Source organism: Manacus vitellinus, unplaced genomic scaffold, assembly GCF_001715985.3.
Source record: "Manacus vitellinus isolate BGI_N305 unplaced genomic scaffold, ASM171598v3 scaffold_6_pilon, whole genome shotgun sequence".
Lineage (NCBI taxonomy): Eukaryota > Metazoa > Chordata > Aves > Passeriformes > Pipridae > Manacus > Manacus vitellinus.
Window position 1 is genome coordinate 15,948,873 of NW_021940750.1, and position 6,000 is coordinate 15,954,872.

Below are 6,000 nucleotides of genomic sequence, written 5' to 3' on the forward strand. Positions count from 1 at the left end.
GTTACACACTGGAAAATCCCACAGAGGAAGGAAGAGAAAGAAATAGGAGGGCTAGGGAGGCACGGGACCAAACAGGCAGGAATAGGGACAGAGGCCAGTCAGTCCCAGTTTACCTCCTGTGTAGGTTAACAGCAAGATCCTCAAGAGCCCCTTGCATCGCTGTCAGACTGAAGTTTCACTTTCACCACATGGCCCTTTGTATGGTGACGACAGTTCCTGTGTTTGCAGATAATTTCTGCTGTTTCTTGGGTGAGGAGCATATGGACTGTGTCTTAAGATAGTGCATTTCCTGGCTTTCAGAAGTTTCAGTTTTGATGAAAATTAGGCTGAAAGAGAGTATAGAATTGTTTGAGTCAGTGAAGTATATTGCTATAGGATTTTTACTGAAATGTTCAGCTCATTGTGAATTGGTCAGCCTTTGAGACTATGGTTTGTGCAATACTTCAGATGTTAGACTTCTCACAACAAAACATTTTTAATTGTTATTTGAAGTTATGAGAGAAAAGTAGTTTGCAAGTCAGTTTATCTCTACTAATTCGAGTTCAAACTACAACCCATTGTAGTTGCTCTGATTGGTGATCATGGTTATGAATTAACATTCATGCAGAGAAGAAGTGGCAAAGTAGGTCATCTTCAGTATATTAATGAAAAACTCCTGTAGTTCAGATCTTACTTCAAATAGCTGGATTCACTTGGATCCAGTTCAGCAGGTGAAACCCTCTATAATATCTTTCCATTAGTAAGTATGGTTTCCACCTTGACCTGCTCAAACTCACTGTTAGGTTTTTCCTGTTTGTGATGAATGCAGTTGGTGCTGATTAGAAAAGGCTTTGATCTGAGGCAGCTGCTGTGTACTGGTTTGTTGGTAAACTGTGTTCGGGGCCCCCTAATATAAACCAAAGGCTGCAATCAAGGCAGCGGCAAAAGGGAATAAATAAGAGGTGAATCTTGTGCCAGTGGGAACATCTCCAGGTTCTAGAGAGGCTGCCCCTTACAGGGCTTGCCAGGTGCAAGAATGTATGTGGAAGAAGAACAACAGAAGAGCAGCAAAAAAGAAAAACCCTTCTGTTGCTTAGGAGAAAGATTGAAGTGCTGTGAGAGGCTCTGTGGGTTACAGAACTGATGAGCAAAGGTTAAGGCACTGAAGATGCTGTGCAACAATTTAAAGGGGATTTTGGTACTTACTCAGGCTGTGCAAAGCTTCTGTCAGAGCATCCTCAACCCTGAGGCTGACACATGAGCTCAGTACCCAAGTACCGAAGTCCACAGGCAATGCTCCTGGGGGTAGGATCTCCATGCTTATTTTTCCACATCATTTGCAGTAGTTGTCCAAGGTGCAAGAAACTTGTTCTACACTCAGGTTTAGCTAAAGATTCAAATTCGTAGCTCCTAAACTTAGAAGAGATCCTCAGCCACTGGGCTTAGTCTTTGCTAAGGACCATCATGGAACATGCAGCACTTCTGATAAGCCTGTATCACTTGTGGAAAAATAAGGAACATCGTCCTAATCACAGCTAATTATTTTTAGCCTAATGACTTGGGCTGGGTTTTGATCTTGCTCCCAGCCTTATTGATGTTTACCTAATGAGACTGTGAATAAAATTATCAATGCTTAGGCTAATGCCTGGCATTTGAGCTGCTTGCTGATGTGAGATAAGGCTCTGGGGTTTTGCTTTTGTGATTTTGATACCCATGTGTCATTCTAGTTTCTCATGGCCACATCTGGGCCTATAATGTTGTCATCGCTTTTATTTAACAGGAATACTGCCTAGTGGAGATGGTTAGGGGGAAAGGCTTCTGCTTAAGAATGCTTGACCATAAGATGAATCTGAATTGCTGATTTAATTTCAGAATTGACTTATAATGGTAGGCGTTATAATGATAATTATGTTTTATTTTGGCAGCGTATCAGCCAAGGCCCCGATATATCAGCCATGTATCACAAAAAACACAGCAAAAGAAAAAATTAATTCCCAAAGTAGTTTTCAGCCTAAATTTAAGACTTGCTTCTTTTTTTTTAACCTCTGTTTTGCATTATAAAGATATTAAGTCTGAAGAAAAGGTATATTCAAAGGTCTGTATTTTTCCATTAGCTTCACATATTCTGAGAGGTGTTTTTTTTTTTTCCAGCAAGAAGAGGACAGGCACAGCCTATCCTTCCTTATGCACCTATTCCTCTAATTTTCTGTTTGTATGAGTCTGGATCTGAATACCCACTTTAATCAGTGCAAATAGATTACTTCTCCTGGGGAGTGCATGAGTCTTCGAACAAGCTAGTGGGGAGGGAGAACATCTGTTGTCCTTTAACATTGTTTTGAGGGCTTAGACATCTATTTGAAGTGTTTTCACTCATACCACTGGGGTTTTCTAAAACTTGTATTATTTCCTGTGGTCCAGAGGTTGTCTCTTTTCTTTGAGAGAAAGGCCAGAGACTCCCCATGCTTGCCTCTTCCATGTATGCTTCCTGTTACTAAACAAGGTCTGTTTTACAGATACAAACTTCGAGTTACTTTTCCTGAAAAGTGTTAACTTATAAATCATGACTTTCTAATGACATTTATAAGTACTTTTTAGGGACTATTTCTTTCCCCAAGTTAATATGGAAGAAATACTAAAACGTATTTTTAAAGCCCGGTTTAACTGCATATTTAGGAGTAATAAACAGGGTGAGAAACTATCCTATTAAGCCAAACCCACAGTCTGTAGGTGTAATTGTGGAGTGTTCGTCCACTTTGTAAATGTTGCAAGTATTTTTCATCTCATTAAGGGAAAATGTTAAATGAACTAAAGTTCAGGAGCCTGAATGTTCTCCTGCTCCCCAGTAAGCATTTGAGGGTGACGTGAGATCTGTCTGTAGGCTGTTTTCTGCATTGATTTATCTGCTGAATCAGGAAGTTTATACCTGTCTCTTCTTAGAGGGGGAATTTCCATATAAACGGGTTTTTGTCTGTGATTGGCTTGAGGCCTCTAATTAATTACATTTCAGATGAAGTGGGGAGATTATGGGTTTGTACTCCCTACTTCCGCCTGTAGGATATTAGGGCCCAATGGCTATTTTGGAGAGTTACTTTTTAGAACAAGTTTTAAAAGGCTGGAAGAATGTGCCTTGTAAGCATCTAGGCTTTGAAAACTTAGTCTAATAACCCTACATTTATTTGTGAGTGCCAGCACTACTGGCATCTCTTTTGTAATGCCTTAATATCCTAAGCTTTTAGGAAGCCTGTGAATTGTGGCTTGTTTGCACTTTTTTATAAATGCGTGTTTTACAAATGCATTTCTGCTTAACACAGACAGTGTTACTTCATTTTTGGCTTAATTTCTCAACAGTGTAAATAAACCTCTTTTTGTAAAGCAGTTTTCCTTGCCTATTGGTAACACATCTAGAAAGTTATTCCTCTAGAGAAAGAAATGACAGGGCTGTTTGATGCTGAATACCTTCTTCCCTGTCAGGTTAATACAGGAAATTGTAGTTGTTGTTTCAGTGAATATTGTTGGTTTTGTTACCCTGATGGGAAATATATCTTCATTGAAACAAAATGAAATTGCTGATAAAATGTCTTTTAATTATTTAGAGCTTGTAGCTCATGAACTTTGAAAACAGTACACTCTAGAGTAATTTCTTTAAAATATTCCCATTTATAGACTTTTTAAATATATTTTTTTAAAGAAAGTAGTGGTATTAAAGATGTTTGGACAAGCTCTTAGCTGTTGAAATGGATTGCTTTCCACTGCCTGAAAAGGTCTGCCATTTTCACAAAGAATATGAGTCAGTGAAGTTATGTATTATTGCCCATCAGTGCCTGCATACAGAATCCTAAGTATGAGTCTGCAGTAGCAGGTGACAGGAGGGTAGAGAGATGACGTACCAGTATTTGCCTGGAATGACCTCATGCCTGGAAGTAATAGGAATTTGTTTGGCAAAGCAAAAATAAAAGCAGGCTTACATTTTTAGTGAAGGCAGATGGGTCAGGGCAAAGCAGGGAATTCATCTTAACTGATGAATACGACTGGCATATGAAAGGAAATAAAACATTATACTTGAGAAATGAAATAGAAAATGAATCTTTCCCACTTCTTCCAGAAATATATGGCCATGTGACCTGGGGTGCCTGGCACACTGGGGATGTGTTGATTCTAGTGCTTCAGAAAGGTGACAGGACTCAGCAGATCATCAGGAGCCCTCATTTATGACACATTTTCTGCATGTTAGGGAAGCAATTGAAAAATGTATTTACAAGTGAATTGTTGAACACAATTGCTGCAGAAGGTTACTTGAGGAATGAAATGTCTCAGTTCTTGCTCAGTCTGCTTTACATCAGATAATGTGCCATCCCAAGATGGTAATTTATTAAAGTTAGCATTTTAGCTATCTTTACCACAGGAGCTGAAGTTGAATGCAATAACAAGATATATATTATCTGCAAAGTACTTCTCCTGACACCGTCGTGATACCAAGTGTCAGGAAAATTTTGAATACCTTACTGAATTATTGTACCTGAGCTTAATATGCAGTAACTTGAAGTTTCATTCTATTCCCATCATTTTTTCTATACAAAGCGTATCATGTTTTCATTTCCAGCACTTTATGCCTGTTGTTTGTTCCTCACATAAAGATAAAAAGATTTATGTACAGGGGCTCCAAGAGGGAATTTCATGCTTTGACATGAGATTATATAATTTTCTTCAAAACAGAATGGTCAGCAATAGGGTTGTCTTTGTTTTCTGTTTTGTTTTGAGAACTAGTCACCAGAAGATAAGATACCAATTGGACATAACTTTGGATAGCGAGACTGGAATTCTTCTAACCAGGCACTAGTTGTATCTTGAGAAGACAAACACGAAGCTCTTTTTTTTGAGTATGTGAATTTCTTTTGTCATTGGCATGGAAAAAATAAAGAACTGTGGTAGATAAAATGTAATCCTTTGATTTGAAAATCATATGAGTTAATTGTCATGGTTAAGGATCATGAAAATACACCTACTGAATCCAGGTTTTTTGATGCAGCATGTGCATGTGCTGGCCCTGGAGGAGTCAGCAGCATTCAAACAGGAGTTATTGCCTCTTAAGTAAACTCCAGGCTCATTCTGTGATTTGCTGTTAAGAAAAGTCACACCCTGAACTGTGTGAGCATTGAACATTTAGACTGTAGGTTCACATTTCCCTAACACAGGAAGTGACTCACTGAAATGTTTGTTCTGCACCTTTCGATCTACTCTCCTCAGGAAAACAGGGATCTATTTACTCCACAATGTGTTGGTGCTTGTTATCAGACTGTAAAATATCTCTGCCAGGCCAGGCATTGGTCAATATTTGTTAGCAGCTGGTATTCTGTTTGTAGAAGGCCAGTTGCTGTATATAATACTTGGGAAGCATGTTCATGTTCTGGTGTAGACCTGGCAGTTGTTACAGGCCATGATCTTTGCTTTGATTTGCTTTTTGTTTGAGTAATGCTGCATTATTTGCAGGCAATATGTGGCCCTGTAATTCGAAAGTGTTACCATTCCCAAGATAGAATCCTGCACTGAGAAAGACCCTCTGGAAATGACACCTTACCCTTGTAACTCCACTGCTTTGGGAAGAGCTCTGCATGGGCACTTGGAGAGTGTGGTCCACTCCTCAGCTGGACCAGGGATAGAGAATATAATGGAAGGCTCGTGGGTCAAGATGAGGACAGGGAGAGATCACTCGCTAATGACAGTTGTAGGCAAAACCCTCAACTTGGGGAAATCAGTTTAATTTATTACCAATCAAATCAGCATAGGTTAATGAGAAATAAACACAAATCTTAAAACACCTTTCCCTCATCCTTACCTTCTTCCTGGGCTCTGCTTCATTCAGCTCTCTACCTTTTCCCCAGCAGCAGCACGGGGGGACAGGGAATAGAGGCTGCAGTCAGTTCATCTCACATTGTCCCTGTTGCTCTTTCCTTCTCGGGGAGGACTCCTCACACTCTTGCCCTGCTCCAGCGTGGGGTCCCCTTCCACAGGAGATAATCCTCC